At 50.2% G+C, this 20,629-nt stretch overlaps 6 long non-coding RNA genes across 11 annotated transcripts; all 6 read right to left on the reverse strand.

The window, feature by feature from the left end:
* Nucleotides 1-1,510: 1,510 nt before the first annotated feature.
* On the reverse strand, nt 1,511-1,935 carry LOC125331802. Its single transcript, XR_007206202.1, has 3 exons — nt 1,864-1,935; nt 1,656-1,779; nt 1,511-1,545 (listed from the first exon to the last, which is right to left on the reverse strand). It is a non-coding gene; the product is annotated as an uncharacterized LOC125331802 (long non-coding RNA).
* A 199-nt stretch (nt 1,936-2,134) lies between these two features.
* LOC125331398 lies at nt 2,135-2,418 on the reverse strand. The gene is made up of 3 exons (XR_007206036.1): nt 2,387-2,418; nt 2,260-2,308; nt 2,135-2,171 (listed from the first exon to the last, which is right to left on the reverse strand). It is a non-coding gene; the product is annotated as an uncharacterized LOC125331398 (long non-coding RNA).
* Nucleotides 2,419-2,919: 501 nt separating this feature from the next.
* On the reverse strand, nt 2,920-4,228 carry LOC125331327. Of its 3 annotated transcripts, none has more exons than XR_007206000.1 (5): nt 4,117-4,228; nt 3,710-3,750; nt 3,569-3,610; nt 3,149-3,474; nt 2,920-3,075 (listed from the first exon to the last, which is right to left on the reverse strand). It is a non-coding gene; the product is annotated as an uncharacterized LOC125331327 (long non-coding RNA). The 3 variants fall into 3 exon arrangements; XR_007205999.1 differs by having other exon boundaries at nt 3,688-3,750; XR_007206001.1 differs by lacking the exon at nt 4,117-4,228 and adding an exon at nt 3,896-4,012 and having other exon boundaries at nt 3,688-3,750.
* Nucleotides 4,229-5,549: 1,321 nt separating this feature from the next.
* Nucleotides 5,550-9,175, reverse strand: LOC125331326. Of its 2 annotated transcripts, XR_007205998.1 has the most exons (6): nt 9,163-9,175; nt 8,743-9,068; nt 7,981-8,669; nt 6,183-6,224; nt 5,779-6,090; nt 5,550-5,705 (listed from the first exon to the last, which is right to left on the reverse strand). It is a non-coding gene; the product is annotated as an uncharacterized LOC125331326 (long non-coding RNA). The 2 variants fall into 2 exon arrangements; XR_007205997.1 differs by lacking the exons at nt 7,981-8,669; nt 8,743-9,068; nt 9,163-9,175 and having other exon boundaries at nt 6,183-6,319.
* A 3-nt stretch (nt 9,176-9,178) lies between these two features.
* LOC125331328 lies at nt 9,179-10,551 on the reverse strand. 3 transcript variants are annotated; one of them, XR_007206003.1, is made up of 6 exons: nt 10,496-10,551; nt 10,278-10,401; nt 10,073-10,152; nt 9,711-9,995; nt 9,282-9,344; nt 9,179-9,204 (listed from the first exon to the last, which is right to left on the reverse strand). It is a non-coding gene; the product is annotated as an uncharacterized LOC125331328 (long non-coding RNA). The 3 variants fall into 3 exon arrangements; XR_007206004.1 differs by having other exon boundaries at nt 9,184-9,204; nt 9,304-9,344; XR_007206002.1 differs by lacking the exon at nt 9,179-9,204 and having other exon boundaries at nt 9,232-9,344.
* A 146-nt stretch (nt 10,552-10,697) lies between these two features.
* LOC125331696 lies at nt 10,698-19,280 on the reverse strand. The gene is made up of 3 exons (XR_007206163.1): nt 19,121-19,280; nt 10,926-11,089; nt 10,698-10,781 (listed from the first exon to the last, which is right to left on the reverse strand). It is a non-coding gene; the product is annotated as an uncharacterized LOC125331696 (long non-coding RNA).
* Nucleotides 19,281-20,629: the final 1,349 nt, after the last annotated feature.

Here is a 20,629-nt window from a genome sequence, read left to right on the forward strand (position 1 = left end):
ACTCAAAGAGGGCAGATGACACAAAGCTCACAAAAACGTGGGTATGGAACTGCTCAGCCCGGCAAAGGGTCATTTATTGATCTCAGAGTGTAAAAGCACACAAGAGATTTCAGTTTTAATTAGAGGTCTCATACAAGGGCAGCAGTTTTCCCCACCATTTTTCACTAGCACTAGTTCTTGCTGGGGGTATATTTGGTGAATGTGAGGAGTTTGCTTTTACTCTGTCTCTTTGGGTGAGTCAGTATTCTTTGAATTCCTAAAGTATTCCTGTTTTAAAGCAGCCTCTAGCAAATGATTTTTATTCTTCTCTTCATCTAATTGTTTCTGTAAAATCTCCACTAGGTTTTGAAGGGAATCTATGATTGCTTTCTCCTCCGTACATCGCTTTAAGCGGTGATCTATAGCTGCCACAAGGCATGCTCTTAAAACGGAGCAGATTATGATTTTATTTTGGCCAAATTTAAATCTAGTCTCACGTTGTAAAGAACACACTCTATCAGTTACATTATCCAAATTAAACCAGTTATTTTGAGCCCATTCTTCGTCTCCCGGAGAGGGCTGGGCATTATGTTTTGCTAGCAGAGCATAAAACGCAGCTTTAACTTTTGCACTGGGGTTTTCAGTCATTTTATGAAGGGATAAAAACCACTACAGGGAGGTAAAAGTTAATTACACACTGCGACACACACAGCTTCACTGTGTCTCCCTTCGCTTCCCTGGGTGGGTGAAGAGACCAAATCTGCTTGGGAGGTACTCCTTAAGTTACTTATGGTTGTCTCTTTGCTACACCAAGCAGTCTAAATTCACACACACACACACACTAAAACAGTTCCCCCTTTTACACTAAGAGATCTTTTGCGAAAAATCTGAAGACAGAGCCTTCAACTGAGGATGGGGTGCTTTTCACCCAGGCATGTGCAGTTTGCGGGAAATTCGAGTCACCCCCCTTGCTTTCTAGACACCGCTCACCCTTTTCGGGGTGTCGGGCTAGGTGCGGCTGGGGCAAAACTTCCTTCCCCTATTACAGACTACACACAACCTTGCAACCCCTTGTGTCTGTCAAATCCTGTCCGTGATGCCAGTTTAATGTCACAATCCGCTAATATAAGCGGGGGTCGTGATGGTTTGTTTATCGATCTCAGGGCGTAAAAGGACACGAGAGATTGCAGTTTTAATCAGAACAGTGCACCTTTATTAAGTGCCCACAACACAGTAACGCAATAGAAGAGAGAAAGAGAGAGAGAGAGAAGGAAACACAGAGAGGAAGAAAAAGAGGGGGGCAATAGCTACCAACAGATGAGACGAAGTCCACATGGTCTTCCGCCAATAGATTCGTCTTCTTTCCGTGGGGAGATCTCAGACGCGGTTATTTCAGAAAGTCCCTTTATGTCCTTTTCAGAAGTGAGGGGCAACTGGCCAAGAGGTTGGGAAACCTACAGCTGTTGTTATGGGGTCCGTTGCTTTGGGAAATGGGTACAGGACAGACGTACAAGACAGGTGTACAGGACAAGTCATTCCTTTCCCCTTCAGCGCAGTCCTTCCCACCTGGGAAGCATGAACGGCACAGTCCATTGCAACCTGCACTAATTTTCCTCAGGAATGCGTACCAGTTCCCAGTGGGCACACCCACAGGCAATACTTGGCAGACATCCCACCTCAGCCAGGCCAGGACTCCTGTGCTCAGTCTCTGTCCTCGGCAATGATCCTGAGGCAGATGAGGGATCTTTGGACTGTCTCTTACACTGTTTCCAAACTTGGCTCCACACCGGCTCATGGTACCTAAGACAACAAAACAGAAAACGTGACTATCGCCCTCCAGAAGATTAATCCCCAGGGCACCTCTACACTGCTGCCCCAGAGCACCTCAAATCATCCGACTCTGGAGGTGGCCTGGAGAAGACCTGCAAAGTGAAAAGGTACAAGCTTGGCACGCCGCCGCATACCGCCCGCCTATTAGTCACCCCACCTTAATGCCAACTTGCCTGCTCGCCTCTGTTCCTTGGCACGCCTAGGGCGGCGGCAGCACCTGCAAAGAAACAAAGCAAAAAAACATGCAGAGAGACTGAAATCACAACCTCCCCACTCCGACTGAAGTATGCCACACCGATACCTTAAGCTTGCACCCACCTGGCCACTGGCATTCTGGGCCGGGACATCTTGTGAGTGGACCGCTGAAAAGGAACAAACAACAATGGATGCTTAGAGCTGAACCAGACATTGATATTGGAGCAATACCAACTCCTTCTGTCCACCAGTCACCTTTTACGTCACTCCATCAACCTTAAACATCAATATCCGGCTTTACTACCTAAAAATAAAGACAAAGAACAATGCTGTGACGTAGCCACCATTTACCCTTGCCCTACAAACACAAACGGTGACTGACCTTCCTGCGGGAACCCCCTCACCCGGTGTGGGGCGCTCTGCCACGGATTTAATCTGTCTGCCTCTGAAAGATAGTGATGACAAAAGTCAAAGGGTTGCATGAGAACTTAACAGCTCCAGCCATCCTGTGCCAATCTAGGAATACCACCTAGAGGCCAAACTACACTCTACACTACAAATTTCAAGTCCCCGAGCCTTGTCCTATTACACCTATATGCCAGACGGTGCAGCAGGGCAGAGCAGCTCCAGAGAAAACCCACACAGGCACCCGTGATACAGCAGATGACAAATGCGGGGAAGCAACGAGGAGAGAAAACTCTCGGTGAGAAGAATGACCGCAGGCACATCGAAGGGCTAAAGCAGAAGACACGAGACACCCAGTAGAGACAGAACACACAATAGACAAGCTGCACAACGTGCACTGGGACTGCTCTGCCTGGCACGCCTCAGCGCTGTGATCGAAAGGGAGACTTGCCCTTTAGGGGCCCTAAAGGGGCCCCTTCTTAGACATCCCCATCTCTGAAACTGACTCAATATTCCCTCCCGGCGAGCCCCGACCCGACACCCCGCTTGCATCCCCTCAACTTATCTCTCGGACATCCAGGGATGCGAATCCTCCTCAGGTGCAAAAGAAGGCCGCTCACCGTCTGGGAAGCTCCTGCCGTCATCGGGCTGTTGTCTCTTAGTCGGCTACGATAAAAAAAAACCAAACGTCAAGGCCTGAACTTAGCGGGACGTGGGCCACTACAATTCTTGTACTCACCATCTCCTAAGATGGCCGGGGTCCTCGGGCCGCACGCTTCGGCCGCGCTCCGAGGCTGACGCCACCGTGGCAGGCTATACCTGAGCTACGAGGAGACAGGCCATGTGGCATTGCTGAAACCCGAGTGGACCCTCGCTCCTCCCTCCCTCCCCGACTCGCCGCAACTCCTCGGCCGTTGCCGAAGGCTACCCGGACGGCACCGTCACGTGGAAAAGGTCAAGGCTTCATCGCAGAGCTTTGCGATACTTGCGGAGGGGTCACGAGGGCGGCGAGCCGGGTCCGTCGGCCGTTCTGCGAGGGGGTTCGGCGTAATGCAAGTGGACCGCCTAAAACGCACAAATGACAATAGATGCTAAGGGCTGCACCAGAACTTGGCACCCAAGCAAGAACAACTTTTTCTTTTCAGCGGCCACTGCTTACCTCGCTCACTTGACATTGACTGCTGAGATCCGGCTTTACCTCCTAAAAATGAGGACAGAACAACAGTGGAACAGAGCCACCGCGTTACACTTGCCCTGCAAACACAAACGGCAACTCACCTTCCTGTGCGAACCCCCTCACCTAGTATGGAGCGCTCCACCACAGATAGAATCGATCTGCGTCTGAAAGACAGTGATGACAAAAGTCAAAGCGCTGCATGAGAACTTAAAGGCTACAGGCACCTCGTGTCAATCTAGGAATACCATCTAGACGGCAACTACAGCCTACACAACAAATTTCAAGTCCCCGGGCTTTGCCCTATCGCACCTATAATGCCAGACTATGCAGCAGGGCAGAGCAGCTCCGGGCCAAACCCACGCTGGCCCCTGTGACACGGGACGTGACCAACAAGGGGGTGCAACACGGAGAGAAAACTCCCAGTGAGAAGAAAGGCCACCAGTCACCTCTAAGGGCTAAGGAAAAAGACACACGATGCGAGAAGCCCAAAAGACGCAGAACACACGATAGACGAGTGACACGACACGCACCGGGACTGTTCTGTCCTACGTGCCTCAGCATTGTGATCAAAAGTGAGACTTTCCCATCGTGTGGCCTAAAGGGGCCATTTCTTGGACATCCCCGTCTCCAGAGCTAATTCAAAAATCCTTCCAATGAGTCCTGACCCGGCACATCGCTCTCATCCCCTCTGTGAGGCGTAGCCCTCGACTTACCTCCCGGCTGTCCAGGGATGCAAATCTGCATCAGGTGTGAAAGAAGGCCACCTCGCCATCTGGGAAGTTCCAGCCGTTGCCAGGCTGTTGTCTCTTAGTTGGCCACAAGAAAGAAAACCAAACGTCAAGGCGTGAACTTAGTGGCACATCAGCCAGAACCCGACAGTTCCTCTACTCACCCTCTCCTAAGAGGGCCAGGCTCCTTGGGGGTCGCACGCTTCGGCCGCGCTCCGAGGCTGACGCTGTCATTGCGGCACATACCTGGGTTAAGAGGAGACAAAGTGATGCGGCATCGCTGAAACTTGAGCGGACCCTGGCGCTTCCTCCCTCCCTCCCGGACTCGCCGCAACTCCTCGGCCGTTGCCTTCACGTGGAAAAGGTCAAGGCTTCGTCGCAGAGTCCCGTAATACTTGTGGAGAGCTCACGGGGGCGGCGAGCCGGGTCCGTCGGCCGGTCGGCAAGGGGGGGGGGGGGGGGGGGGAGCGGTGTAATACTAGTGGACCACCTAAAACGCACAAAAGACAATGGATGTTAAGAGCTGCACCAGAACTTGGCACCCGAGCAATAACCGCTTTCTTTCCACCCGTCACTGCTTACCTCGCTCACTTGACATGGACTGCTGAGATCCGTCTTTTCCTCCTAAAAATAAAGACAAAGAACAATGCTGTGACGTAGCCGCCATTTACCCTTGCCCTACAAACACAAACGGTGACTGACCTTCCTGCGGGAACCCCCTCACCCGGTGTGGGGCGCTCTGCCACGGATTTAATCCGTCTGCCTCTGAAAGATAGCGATGACAAAAGTCAAAGGGTTGCATGAGAACTTAACAGCTCCAGCCATCCTGTGTCAATCTAGGAATGCCACCTAGAGGCCAAACTACACTCTACACTACAAATTTCAAGTCCCCGAGCCTTGTCCTATTACACCTATATGCCAGACAGTGCAGCAGGGCAGAGCAGCTGCAGAGAAAACCCACACAGGCACCCGTGATACAGCAGATGACAAATGCGGGGAAGCAACGAGGAGAGAAAACTCTCGGTGAGAAGAATGACCGCAGGCACATCGAAGGGCTAAAGCAGAAGACACGAGACACCCAGTAGAGACAGAACACACAATAGACAAGCTGCACAACGTGCACTGGGACTGCTCTGCCTGGCACGCCTCAGCGCTGTGATCGAAAGGGAGACTTGCCCTTTAGGGGCCCTAAAGGGGCCCCTTCTTAGACATCCCCATCTCTGAAACTGACTCAATATTCCCTCCCGGCGAGCCCCGACCCGACACCCCGCTTGCATCCCCTCAACTTATCTCTCGGACATCCAGGGATGCGAATCCTCCTCAGGTGCAAAAGAAGGCCGCTCACCGTCTGGGAAGCTCCTGCCGTCATCGGGCTGTTGTCTCTTAGTCGGCTACGATAAAAAAAAACCAAACGTCAAGGCCTGAACTTAGCGGGACGTGGGCCACTACAATTCTTGTACTCACCATCGCCTAAGATGGCCGGGGTCCTCGGGCCGCACGCTTCGGCCGCGCTCCGAGGCTGACGCCACCGTGGCAGGCTATACCTGAGCTACGAGGAGACAGGCCATGTGGCATTGCTGAAACCCGAGTGGACCCTCGCTCCTCCCTCCCTCCCCGACTCGCCGCAACTCCTCGGCCGTTGCCTTCACGTGGAAAAGGTCAAGGCTTCGTCGCAGAGTCCCGTAATACTTGCGGAGAGCTCACGGGGGCGGCGAGCCGAGTCCGTCGGCCGGTCGGCAAGGGGGGGGGGGGGGCGGTGTAATACTAGTGGACCACCTAAAACGCACAAAAGACAATGGATGTTAAGAGCTGCACCAGAACTTGGCACCCGAGCAATAACCGCTTTCTTTCCACCCGTCACTGCTTACCTCGCTCACTTGACATGGACTGCTGAGATCCGTCTTTTCCTCCTAAAAATAAAGACAAAGAACAATGCTGTGACGTAGCCGCCATTTACCCTTGCCCTACAAACACAAACGGTGACTGACCTTCCTGCGGGAACCCCCTCACCCAGTGTGGGGCGCTCTGCCACGGATTTAATCCGTCTGCCTCTGAAAGATAGTGATGACAAAAGTCAAAGGGTTGCATGAGAACTTAACAGCTCCAGCCATCCTGTGTCAATCTAGGAATGCCACCTAGAGGCCAAACTACACTCTACACTACAAATTTCAAGTCCCCGAGCCTTGTCCTATTACATCCATACACCAGGCTATGCAGCAGGGCAGAGCAGCTCCGGGACAAACCCAAGCAGGCAGCCATGACACAGGAGATGACAAACAAGGGGACACTACGAGGAGAGAAAACTCTGGGCTAGATGAGCACAAGGACCAAGAGAATGAGGAATGAGATGACCTAGGTGAGACCAGCGGTGAGCCGACTAGGCTCCAAGAACCCTGGCAGAAGAGGACGCTAACAGAAAGACTTAATCCAAGAACCGCAAAGATGGATGCCCGAGAATTGTATGGGCAGAATCCTCTAGCTGTCTTCGCATTCTTACAAGTCTTCATCCCCTGTAATGGATCATTGCGGTGCACAGCTGTCGATGCAGCTCAGAACAAGACCTGAAAAGACACCCGACTCAACATTGCTAAAGAGACGCAATTCTGATGAAGTTCCAAGCTCAAGAGTCAAAGGATCGATGGTATCAGCACCACATTGAGGAACACCAAGAGAAGAGATGCTAAGAATAACGCCCAGCGTTTGCAATAAGCAGCTCAGAGGGCTAAGACAAAAGACCTGTGACACGAGATGCCCAAAAGACAGAGAACACACAATAGACAAGTGACATGCACCAGGACTGCTCTGCCCTGCACACCTCGGCATTGTGATCAAGATTTTCCCTTTATGTTGGCCTAAGGGTCCCCTTCTTGGGTATCCCCACCTCCAAATCTGACTCAAAAATCCCTCCTGGCGAGTCCCAACTCAACACTCTGCTGTCAGCCCATCTGTGGGTCACAAGCCTTGACTTATCTCTCAGACGTCTGCCTCGGGCACAAAAGAAGGCCGCCTCGCCATCCGAGAAGCTCCCGCTGTCATCGGGCTGTTCTCTCTTAGTCGACTGCCACAAAGAAAACCGAACAAACATCAGTGCATGAACTTAGTGGCACCTCAGCCAAAACCCGACAATTCCGCTACTCACCGTCTCCTAATAGGGCCAGGGTCCTCGGGCCGCACGCTTTGGCCACTCTCCGATACTGACACTGTCATTGCAAGGTATACCTGGATTAGGAGGAGACAAGGTGATGCGACATTGCTGAGACTTGAGCAGACCCTCACTCCTCCTCCCCCTCCCTGACTCGATGCAACTCCCCAGCCGTTGCCAAAGGCTGCTCAGAAAGACCCTTCGAACGGAAAAGGTGAAGGCTTGGTCGAATAGTCCCATAATATTTTCAGAGGGCTCACAAGGGTGGCGAGGCAGGTCTGGCAGCAAGGAGGCTCGGAGAATACAAGCAGACCACCTAAAACACACAAATGACAACGGATGCTTAGAGCTGTACCAGAACTTGACACCCAAGGAATGACAACTTTTTCTTTCCGCCTCTCACCGCTTACCTTGCTCACTTCATTTTGACTGCTGCGATCCGGCTTGACCTCCTAAAAATAAAGAACAATGCTGTAACGTAGCCACCATTTACCCTTGCCCTGCAAACACAAACGGCGACTGACCTTCCTGCGGGAACCCCCTCACCCGGTGTGGGGTGCTCTGCCACGGATTTAATCTGTCTGCATCTGAAAGAAAGTGATGACAAAAATCAAAGCGATGCATAGGATCTTAATAGCTCCAGCCATCCTGTGTCAATCTAGGAATACCACCTTGAGGTCAAACTACACCCTACATTACAAACTTCAAGTCCCTGGGCCCTGTCCTATTACACCTATATGCCAGACGGTGCAGCAGGGCAGAGCAGCTGCAGAGAAAACCCACACAGGCACCCGTGATACAGCAGATGACAGATGCGGGGAAGCAACGAGGAGAGAAAACTCTCGGTGAGAAGAATGACCGCAGGCACATCGAAGGGCTAAAGCAGAAGACACGAGACACCCAGTAGAGACAGAACACACAATAGACAAGCTGCACAACGTGCACTGGGACTGCTCTGCCTGGCACGCCTCAGCGCTGTGATCGAAAGGGAGACTTGCCCTTTAGGGGCCCTAAAGGGGCCCCTTCTTAGACATCCCCATCTCTGAAGCTGACTCAATATTCCCTCCCGGCGAGCCCCGACCCGACACCCCGCTTGCATCCCCTCAACTTATCTCTCGGACATCCAGGGATGCGAATCCTCCTCAGGTGCAAAAGAAGGCCGCTCACCGTCTGGGAAGCTCCTGCCGTCATCAGGCTGTTGTCTCTTAGTCGGCTACGATAAAAAAAAACCAAACGTCAAGGCCTGAACTTAGCGGGACGTGGGCCACTACAATTCTTGTACTCACCATCTCCTAAGATGGCCGGGGTCCTCGGGCCGCACGCTTCGGCCGCGCTCCGAGGCTGACGCCACTGTGGCAGGCTATACCTGAGCTACGAGGAGACAGGCCATGTGGCATTGCTGAAACCCGAGTGGACCCTCGCTCCTCCCTCCCTCCCCGACTCGCCGCAACTCCTCGGCCGTTGCCGAAGGCTACCCGGACGGCACCGTCACGTGGAAAAGGTCAAGGCTTCATCGCAGAGCTTTGCGATACTTGCGGAGGGGTCACGAGGGCGGCGAGCCGGGTCCGTCGGCCGTTCTGCGAGGGGGTTCGGCGTAATGCAAGTGGACCGCCTAAAACGCACAAATGACAATGGATGCTAAGGGCTGCACCAGAACTTGGCACCCAAGCAAGAACAACTTTTTCTTTACAGCGGCCACTGCTTACCTCGCTCACTTGACGTGGACTGCTGAGATCCGGCTTTACCTCCTAAAAATGAGGACAGGACAACAGTGGAACAGAGCCACCCCGTTACACTTGCCCTGCAAACACAAACGGCAACTCACCTTCCTGTGCGAACCCCCTCACCTAGTATGGAGCGCTCCACCACAGATAGAATCGATCTGCGTCTGAAAGACAGTGATGACAAAAGTCAAAGTGCTGCATGAGAACTTAATGGCTACAGGCACCTCGTGTCAATCTAGGAATACCATCTAGACGGCAACTACAGCCTACACAACAAATTTCAAGTCCCCGGGCTTTGCCCTATCGCACCTATAATGCCAGACTATGCAGCAGGGCAGAGCAGCTCCGGGCCAAACCCACGCTGGCCCCTGTGACACGGGACGTGACCAACAAGGGGGTGCAACACGGAGAGAAAACTCCCAGTGAGAAGAAAGGCCACCAGTCACCTCTAAGGGCTAAGGAAAAAGACACACGATGCGAGAAGCCCAAAAGACGCAGAACACACGATAGACGAGTGACACGACACGCACCGGGACTGTTCTGTCCTACGTGCCTCAGCATTGTGATCAAAAGTGAGACTTTCCCATCGTGTGGCCTAAAGGGGCCATTTCTTGGACATCCCCGTCTCCAGAGCTAATTCAAAAATCCTTCCGACGAGTCCTGACCCGGCACATCGCTCTCATCCCCTCTGTGAGGCGTAGCCCTCCACTTATCTCTCGGAGGTCCGGGAATGCGAATCCAGGTCAGGTGTGAAAGAAGGCCGCCTCGCCATCTGGGAAGTTCCTGCCGTCACCGGGCTGTTGTCTCTTAGTTGGCTACAAGAAAGAAAACCAAACGTCAAGCCGTGAACTTAGTGGCACACTGGCCAAAACCCAACAATTCTTGTACTCACCATCTCCTAAAATGGCCAGGGCCCTCGGGCCACATGCTCCGGCCGCACTCCCAGTCTGACGCCGCCGTCACAGGGCATACCTGAGATAAGAGGAGACAAAGCCACGTGGCATGGCTGAAACTTGAGGGGACCCTCACCCCTCCTCCCCCCCTCCCCCAACTTGCCACAAATCCTCAGCCATTGCCAAATTCAACGTGGAGGGCACCTTCAAATGGAAAAGGTCAAGGCTCCGTCACAGAGTCCCGTGATACTTCCAACAGGCTCACGATGGCGGCGAGCCGGGTCCATCAGCCGGTGGCAAGGCGATTCAGCATAAAAAAGTGGACCACCTTAAACATACAAACAACAACGGATGCTTAGAGCTGCACCAGAACGTGGCAACCATGCAATAACAACTGGTTCTGTCCACCGGTCACTGCTCACCTCACTCATTTGACATTGATTGGTGATACCTGGCTTTACTTCCTAAAAATTAAGACAAAGAACAATCTGGTGACATAGCCACTGTTTACACCTCCCCTGAAAAGCTGAATGACAATGGACCTTCCCGGGGGAGACAGGGCAAAACAAAACGGAAAGGCATGTACCGACATAGGGTCTGAAAGCATGGCATTGCCGGATTAGTTTCCATCTGAAACCGCTTGACCGTGACCTCTTTCCGCAAGGGCCTCTGTCATATTGGACCAGCGGCTGGAATGCTTCAGACCACCTGTAAAACACAAAAAAACAAAGGATGTTTATAGTTTTATTACTAACACATTAAAACTCCGGTAACATCCAGCTCTGTGCTGGAATCAATACTCATCTCAGTCACCAATACTCATCTGGCTCATGGTGCCCCCGGTACCAGTACCTGGCCGTACCAAGCGCTTCGCATCTTCTAATGAAACAAAGAGCCAAACAACGGGGTAAGCATTGAAGAAAGTCAGGCTGGAGCTTGGGCTTCAGGTGCCAACCCACCTCATTGCTGTGCTCCTCTGGCCTCCTCCATTTGTGTCTGGTTTACATCCTATCCCTCTGCAAAAAAAATTATTTGTCAAAGTCACTCAGGCACACAGGGAAAGCTTCGCCTTCCCCAAGTTCTCATTTCTCAAAGCAAACCATCTAGGAGCCGCAAACAGCATGCATTAAAACAAATGACTAGAAAACTGCGAGACACTGCAGTACTTCTCCCATGCCTCCACCGAACCTTGCATGAACTGGCTGCGGTTGCTCCATCCGAGGTGTGGCTCAGGTGGCTAAACAAAGCAAAAAGTTCCCCGTAAAGTCTTCTTTCTACTCCACCTACCCCCCCAGTCTACTCCACAGGGCAGAGCAGTTTCAGGCTAAACACAAACTACACATTATACTACAAACAGTGTGACACTAGGATGATAAAAAAAGCTCTCAGGAAGAAGAATAATGGCAACGACCGAGACAACGCCAAAGAGATGACTGATGGTATGGCGATGGTGGAGGCTCTACGGAGCAGAAGAAAAAAACTGTAACAATGACCTGTGAGAAGGACTGTTGGTCACGATGATCAAGATGGCTGCGAGACAATGCTACATTCAGAATGTTCCCCATATCCTTACAGTCTTAGAAGCCCCAGGACATGACAGCTCACGGCTGCAAAGGATGGATGGCAATAGAGCCAGGAACAAGGCCTCAAAAGGCATCCGACTCGACGCTTCTGAGATGCGATTCCAAGATGGGATTCCAAGATGTGGCTGAGCCCGCTGGTAAAAGAACAAATTATATTGGCATCATGCCGATAAAGTACAAATATTCAAGAACCTAGAGATGGCAGCCAATGCTTGTAATAAGGCCCTCAAAGGGAAAAGGCAAAGATATCTGATCCAAGGGATCCCAAAAGCATGCTAGACAGCACAAGACTGAGGGGAACTGCTCTGCATGTCCTACGGTTGCAATCAAAAGTAGAGCTGCTCTCTTTAGCTGTCCAAAGAAGCCCCTTAAAGGGCATCCCCTTTCCCCTCTGCTAATTTTTAAATCTCTCCCAGGAATTTCTAACCCGCTGCTCTGCTGGCATCCCATCCCCAGGTTGTGGCACCCAACTTATCTTTCAAATGATCCGCGATGTGCACCCGCATTGGACGCGAAATAAATCTGCCTCAGCCATCTTGGAAGGCCCCGCAATTGCCGGGTAGCCTCTTGGATAAAAAAAGAGCCAAAATCAATAGACGAGTTTAGGAGCACATGGGCCAAATCCCAACAAGTCAGCTGCTCGCTCGCTCCTAAGTGCGCCTAGGTCCTCAAGTCTCTGGCTTTAGCCCATGTCAAGGCTGTGGCTGTTATTATGATGGGCACCTGCATTAGCGAGAGACAAAGTTACGAGGCATTTCTGTGAGTGCAGTGGATGCGTTTGTGGGCTGTAAGACGCACGTAAATGCATCTGCTGCACGTGTAGAAAAGCTTTAGGGGGCCCCAAATGGACACTGTTTCCTACTGTGCTGCCTTCAAAACCTCCCCACAATAACCCCTAGTCCAATACCCTGCACACCCCCTCCCTCTCCCAGTCACAATCCTTGACTATTAGAAGCCTCGATCTCAGTCATCATCTTTGACATGGGGCAAATGCCTTTTGGGACACAATGCATTTGCTGAAAAAAATTGAAGTATCCCACTCAACACAATCTGGAATTGCGGGAAGTTACACAACTCCTAAAAAAAAATACAAGAACAAAAACAGAAATCGCAAAAGCACCTTATCACCCCTGAATGCACAACCAAAAATTGTGAACTTATATACTCTCTGTGTTCAATGCTATCTTCTTCACAGTGCCTTTAAGGCCTCTGATGCTTTAGATACCAAAAGCACCTACTGAAAACAAGCTAAGCTGAAAGATCCCTTTCATTGAAATAAGAGGAAAGCTCTTGTCACAGTCACTCCCAGGGAGGGAATGAAACCCTTTGCCAAAGGCTGGGGTTGATATAGCTCTGGCCGGGCCCGCCTCTCGGTCCCACAATGCCCAGGAAAAGGGAGGAGGCAAATACCGCAAGGTATAAAAGCTCTTGGAGGAGCAGTGGTCATTTGGCTCCTCTGACTTAAATTCGAGATGAGTAAAAGGCTCAATAGAGAAGAAAACTCTTCAGGGAAATGATGACACTTTCTTTTTTGCTTCAACAACATCAAGCAAAAGGGCAGAAAACCGGTAAGAAATAAAACATTGTGTTTTGGCAGCACAGCTAGATAACTTGGATAATTTGTTCCTAACTTGGATAAATATTCCTTAGTGATTAATAAGTAGTATTCCACATGTGACTAAGGTAGAGAGGAATAGTAATTGTATGAATGATGTAACTCTCATTGAGATCTCTAATTAGGGCTATATACATTAAAAATAAAAATAAGAAAAATTAATACACTCCCAGGTGGCATTAGGGTTACATCTGTGCCAGACTCGCTCCCATATGACATTCAGTACCGGGGCTCGGGTAGGAGCACCCTGAAACACAGATTTAAATCCTTAAAATGCTCAAAAAGGGAGAGCTTCCTTCAATTGAGCTCCTTACAATGCGGGAATGGGCACCAGTTACCTCCACTTAAACTGATACAGTGGCAAATAAATGGCTTCTCCCCTTCAATTTAATCCCCTAAACTATTGGGAAAAGAGGGGTTTCCTCACTTTAAATCTCTCCAGTGATGGAAAAAGGGGGATTTTTCCTCAATTCAAACCTTTAAAAAGGAGGGACAACTGGGCTTCCCCCTCAATTTAAACCTTAGGACAATGAAAAGGGGGAAGCTACCCTTAATTCAAATGCATAAAAGAGCATTGTTGAGGTTTTCCCCTTCCATTTAAACTGGAAAATAATGGACAGTGAGGATTCCCTGTCAATTTATACTCCTGATGGCATGGAAAATGCAGGGTTTCCCTCAAATGAGACCATTAAAATGACAGGGGAAGCAGATACCCCCCCAATTTTAACACAGACAATTATGGAAAAAGGAAGCTGATTATCTCAATTTAAGCTCCTTTTCTCCTAATAACTCTCTCTTTTCTGGGGGCACTGGGGAGGGACTGGGGGCTCTGAAGAGGGGCTGATGAGATGAAAGGGACCTCACAGGCTCCCCTGCCTGCTCAGGTGCCGCCCCTTGGCACAAAGGTTTTTCCCTGGGCATTTTCTTGAAGCGATGTTCTGTACCCAGGTGCATCCGGCCAACTTCCCAGCTCCTGCCGGATGCTGTGACCATTGTTCCCGGAGGGGCTCTCGAGATGCCTCCGTTGGCCCCTCTCGACCAGCAGCTCCCTGCATAGGTGTGCCCAGGGAATCCTCTGAAAGCAGCCTGTGGCAAGAGCCGCCCCCTCCTCATTCTCACTGGTCGCACCTGGGGCTGCTGGATCTTGGAGTGCAGGGATGAGGCAGAGAATGGTCCTGCCGGTTGTTCCCTCCCCTGCGCGGGCCATCGTCCACCCCCGAAACACCGGGGTGTTTCGGGGCTTTCCTTTCCGTGGAAAAGGACCGGCCTTCTCGTCCGGGTGCCCGTGGCCAAAACTGGGATCCTGCCTTCAAAATTCCGTATGTCCTAGACTTGTAACTACCAAGGAAATTCCCCACAGATCACAAGCAATTACCAGTAATTTCTCTTCCATAATCATTACTGACTTGCGTTTCCATTGAAGTGTTTGACGCACCCCTTGAGGGGTTGGGGGTTTGGCCGGGTTGTTTATGGCTGATCCTGGCAGGCACGCCCATCACCAGTCCACCCTGAATTTCAGTGAAATATTGATATTGTTTATAAATACTCCCTCTGCCTGCTACTCGATCTTTCCTTGTGCATCTGCAGGGAGCAGATTGACTCCATCCTTTGATCCCAACTGCAGCTCTCCGGCCCAAATGCCGGTCCTCGTGGACACAATCTAAGCAGAAAACTACTATGTGTTTGCTTTTGAAGTAAAAGTCTTATTGCATCTGGCTGTACAATTAAAATAAATACCTGTGTTGATGGTCACTGTAAGAAAGCTTTTCAGAGGATAAAATATCCATTTTGGTAGCACAGATCCCATTTTGACAATGTTGCATTCTTGTGGGTTTGGGAATCCTGCCTGTATAAGACATCTGAAAATTGGTATTTTGCAAATTGATATCTTGAAACAGAGTCATTTTGATATTTTGGAACTTGAGACTCTGCTATTATGAAATGGGAAAAAAAAAAGGTATTTTGGAACCTGGTAGTTTGCAATTTTGAAACAGGGTAACTTTGGTATTTTGGAACTTGGTAATCTGGTATTTTAAAACTGAGATTTTGAAACCTGGTTTTCTGGTATTTTGAAATTTGGGTTTCTCTTATTTTGAAACAATGTTATTCTAGTATTTTGGAACCTAGTTTTTGGTAGACTGTTTTTTTAGTATTTTTTAAGATGAGCTTTTAGTATTTTTGTAATCCCAGGGTTTGGTTTTTTGTAATCTGTGCTTGGCAGGGACCTGGGACATCCTAACTGAGTCTCTTGGCTTCATTTGCTTGTCTTCCACTACAATCAACCTGGCATGGAAACTGTTAAATAGCAGACTATATGATGAGACACCTCCTGAAACAAATAAATTGCAGTTAAATGTCTCTTCCTACACTAACACCTGGCCCAGTTTAAATCCATATTTAGCCCTTAATCAGGGGGGATGGGGAAGCAGAGGTTAAATGATTTACTAAGAAGTTTTTTGTTAAAAGCAATGCATACAGCTTGCTCAACACTTATCGTGCCTACCAAAGCAAGATGAGAAGATAGTGGACTATTGATAAAGGGAAGGAATCTTGACCAAAGATCCTGTTTTTAACCTAACTCAAACCAGTCTTGAAGTTTAGACTTGGGCCAGGGACATAAAGAGCATGCACATGGAAGCAAGGTGAAAAGTTCAGGATGAGGAAGACCCTTTACTTCATCTGAGGAAGACTCTTATTTCATTCCGGAGACCCCTGCCCACAACCACCAGACAACACTGCACAAGTGCAGCGCAGACATAAGTGACTTTTGGGCTCATTGTAATACAAAGCGAGGCTAGGCAATGAATAGGTATAGGCATATTGGGAAACTTAATGAATATGGAACTTGTAACCCGATATATACCAAGCTGAATGCAGCTGTCGGCATGCATGACTTTGGAGGAACTATTCCCCCATGTGTTCCAGTGCTGGAATAAACATACCTACTTTACTATTTATTCCAGCAGTAGAATCTTTTCTGCATATCAGCCTGACTCTTCCTCTCCTCCCATTTCCCACCACTCCACTCAGGGCTTTCCACACTCACTCTTTTCCTCCCTCAGTGGCATCACAGCAGAACACAGCAAGGTTTTGGCTGGCACTTGAGCTCTCCAAGTTGATCTTACCAAGAACTCTTCTGCTTTTCACTGCACCAGCCACAACAACATTTGCTCACTAAAATAAATGCTTTCCACAATGAACTGAAGGTGCAAGGGAACAAGTGCTGCACAGCAATATTTTTCAGCCTGAGGACAAAGAAATACTTTCTAAGGTTTGGATCCTGTTCCAGTGCACCGGAACCAAATCAATCTGCTTCTACTCTGAAAACATCAGCAACACCAAACCGAGCTGCCAGCATGAAGCACCTCACTGTTCCTACCCTGCCTGTGCCTCACACCCTGCTTCGTCGTGCCCTGCTCTACCACGCTACAGACTGCCGGGAGCAAGATTCATCCTTGAGAATCGTCACACTGATATCCTTGAACATTCCAACCTCAATGCCAATATTGTAGGAACCTCCTGCATTCCATTCCCTAGTACAGCAACAAGAAAAAGTCCTCACCCACCCTGCATCTTCAAAAAATAGTGTACAAGGTTTAAATAAGCCTTGTGGTTTGAGGGGGACCATCTGCCCAAAAAGCCCAACTCTGCATCCAGATGAAATGAACACCACTGTTATAAACATACTATAATACTGGCTTCTCGCAAGTATAAAAGTAGGTATTATATAATGTTAGAAATGCTTTTTGCTGTGTGGATGTGGTTTTCTCTCTTTTTAGCAAGAATGTTAGCAAGTGTGACCAAGTAAGATAACCTCCAAGCGAACAGAGGATGAGGCCCGAGAAGCTGCTAATCAACACTTTGTCCAGGGAACAAAAGGGCCCAAAGGCTACTCCGCCCGAAGAACGGGCGGCCAGGAGAGTCCGAGAGCTGCTATCACCGCTCTGCCCGGAGAGACGAAGAGGCCCAAAGCTGCAATCAGCCCTGACTGTCTAGAGAATTAAGAGATCCACCCTACCATCGACTCTTATCTAGTGAGCCCAACCCCAAGAATCAAAAGAAATAAAACCGCAAGGCAGAAGAGTACGCATGCTTTAAAAAGGCGGAACCAAGGAGTGGCCATGCAGAACAGCTCCGGGAAAAGTTTGAATATTAATCGAGAACAGACAGTAAAAATAGTATAAAAAGGACTCACCTCGAGCATCAGGTGTGCTCTTGGCAGAGCGCCAAGGCATCCAGCCATTACCCCTTTGCTTTATTTTATGTGTCTCTTATTGTCTTTATATTAAACCCTTTAAATTCTCACAGGAGAGTGAACCTCGTTTTTCACACCACAAATAGATCAGTGAACAACAGATGCACGGCACACTGTCAGCTTGGACCTCCAATTATCTCCACCCCTGCCGCTGGATTAACACAGCAATGGAAATATGACACCACGAAGGTCTCATGAGAGAGTACAATATACATGGAACACCGCTTCCAGCAGGCACCCACGTTGGTATTTAAAGGCGTGGCTCAGTTAAAGAGCAACACCAAAAAAAGTCCCCAGGCAAAAAGCCTGGGAAGTCGGGGTTGGGTTTTTTCCAATCTTCCTTTCAGTGACTTTTGCAAGCAAGCTCTGAAGCGGACAAGCCACAAGTGTCCCCCAGCGTCCCTTGCCGGGACTCGGGCCGGGCTGGCGCCGTTCCACGGTGCGAGGGGACCGGAAAAGCCACGCGACCCACGGCACCGGCGGCACTCGGCGACCGGGGGCGACCCCGCGCTCCCGGACCCGGGCGGAGCGCGGCTCCCGGCACGGAAGCGGCTCCTCCGGCAGGCGGGGGCGGCCCCGCGCCGGGAGAGCCCCGCCCGCCCCCGGCGCCTGCCGAGCAGCACCGGGCCGAGGGGGACCCGGCGGCGCCCGAGCCCCGCGCACGGAACGCACGCAGCGGGCGGGACGACAGGGAGCGGCTCGGCTCCGCGCCTCGTCTCCCGCCTGCCCGCCCTGACAGCGCTCGCCTGGGCTCCGCACGGCTCGGACCGCGGCGGCTCCGTCGGTCCCTGTCAGCAGCCCAGTCCCCAAACTGCCATTCCTCCTTAGAAGGGGCCAGAAAGGGCCTCCCCAGGGGCCAGGAGTGCTCCCGCGCAAGACATTGGGGGCCGGGGCACGGGCAAAAGCGCCCTCAAATGCAGCGGCACGCCCCCATCTAAACCCTTCAAATGCTGGAAGAGCTGGAGTTTCCTTCAATTTAACCCCTGGAACTGAGGCAACGGGCAGTGTTTACCACAATTTAAACCAATACAATGGCAAATAAATGGGTTCTCCCCTTCAGCTCAATCCCCTGAAATATCAGAAAGAGACGGGCTTTCCTCAAATTAAATCTTTCAAATAATGGGAAAACGGCGATTTTTACCTCAATTAAAACCCTTAAAAAGCAGGGACAACAGGGCTTCCCCCTCAACGTAAACCTCAGGATGATGAAAATGCGGGGGGGTTACCCGCAATTCAAACCCCTAAAGTGGCAAGACCCGTGCTCTCCCCTTCCATTTAAAGTGGAACGTGGGAACTCCCTATCAACTGATAACCCTAACACCATAGAAAAGCCAGGTTTTCCTTCAATCAATACCCTTAAAGTCACAAGTGAAGGGGCATCCCCCCAGTTTAAACACAGGCAATAACGAAAGAGGAATTTCTTCCGTCAATTTACACCCCTTTTGTCCTCGCAACCCCCTTTTTTTTTTTTTTCTGGAGGTACTGGCGGGGGAGGAGGGGGGGGGCGGGCGTGTCGAGGGGTTGGCAAGATGAAATCAAAAGGAAAAAGGGGAAAGGAGAAAGATCCCCCTTGCAAATCCACACCGTGGCTCACCTGCTACTCCCCGGCACAAAGGTTCATCCCTCGGCACCTCATTTAAGCAACGCTCCACATCCAAGCGCTCCCCCAGACCCTGGGAGACGCTCTCACCGTCCTTCCGTGAGAGACACCCCCCGCCCCCCAGGAGCCCGGCATAAGCGCCTCTCTTCCAGCATCGCCGTGCAAAAGTGAGTTGAGGAAACCCCTCCTAAAACAGCCCCCGGCAGGAGCCGCCCTCTCGTCACCGTCACAGCTCACACCTGGGGCTGCTCTGACCCCTCATCATCCTCACAGCTCACACCCGGGGTTGTTGCCAGTCCCAGTGTGAGGGCAGGTGCAGAAAGGATTTGCTGCTCATTCCCTGGACAGCTCATCCTCTGCACCTGACACACTGGGGCACCGGGCTTTCCTTCCTATGGATAACAGATATTTGATGCAAGTTGCAGGTGAACTGTCAGGGTTGGGTTTTGAAATACTTCTTTAACTATAAAAAATTCTGTAATTATGCATGTGATTTTTGACATTTGATATACAAGACTAAATCTCTTGCTGGTTTTCGAGTATTGCATTGAAAGTCCATGTACTTTCTCTTCTTTCCCTGTTCCAAGAGAGTTCTTTGGAAGCTTGTGTTATCTGTGAGAAGGTTGCAACATCAGAACTACTGATTCCAGTAGTTCTGGACTTGATGTATTGTTACCTCTATTATTGCTTAGATGCAGTGTTTTAAACAAAACTAGGAGGCTACAAGAGCAAATTGAAGGAAAGGGTTGTAGAGAAGGGGCAGAGAAAGAATGTAGAGAACCTGATTTAGGATTGAAATCCATCAGTCTGCTGCTTCAGGCTCCTTACAGGAGGTGGTGAAGGAGTTTGGTAAGGAACTTTCATGTAAGCAGTAGTGTAGGTTTGCAGAGGTGTTTGGCAGCACCAAGGGAATTTGCTACAAATCATACCTCTCAAATAGCAATTTACAACAACACAATCATCCCAGTTTTTATTTCAGCCCTAAGCTCTATCTGAAAATCATCAACCAGAGGTATTTGTGCCACTGCCGGAGAGTATCTCAGGCCTCTGAGCTGAGCTATAGGGCGGTTTGTTCTTCCTGGAAGTTCTTGAACAGTGAAAGTGCTCCATAAGCACTTGTCAAATAATAGCCTCCTGTGAAGGACAGCAAGGGAAGAACGTCTCAGAGTGGTCTCAGTCACAGGTACAGACCGTTTTCTTTGAGATGTATAAATACATCCAGAGAGGCACCCAGACACACACACGGATATACAGAAAGTCCCTTTATTCTATGGCCAAAATATTTACACATAAAAGGAAAACAGCTCATTGGCCTGCAAAACGCTGGAGGGTGTATTCTCAGCCACTGAGACGCATTCAGTGGTTGCATGTGCTCCATATGATACAGCGGTGCTTACGGCTGGGTCCACTCATGCTGAGGAAAGCCGATTCCTTAAATGACTCCTGTCTCTCCTTTACTCCCACGTGTTTATTCCTCTACTCTTGGAACACCAGCTTTATTTT

The sequence above is a fragment of the Corvus hawaiiensis genome, chromosome 11 (genome assembly GCF_020740725.1).
Source record: "Corvus hawaiiensis isolate bCorHaw1 chromosome 11, bCorHaw1.pri.cur, whole genome shotgun sequence".
NCBI classification, from domain to species: Eukaryota; Metazoa; Chordata; class Aves; order Passeriformes; family Corvidae; genus Corvus; species Corvus hawaiiensis.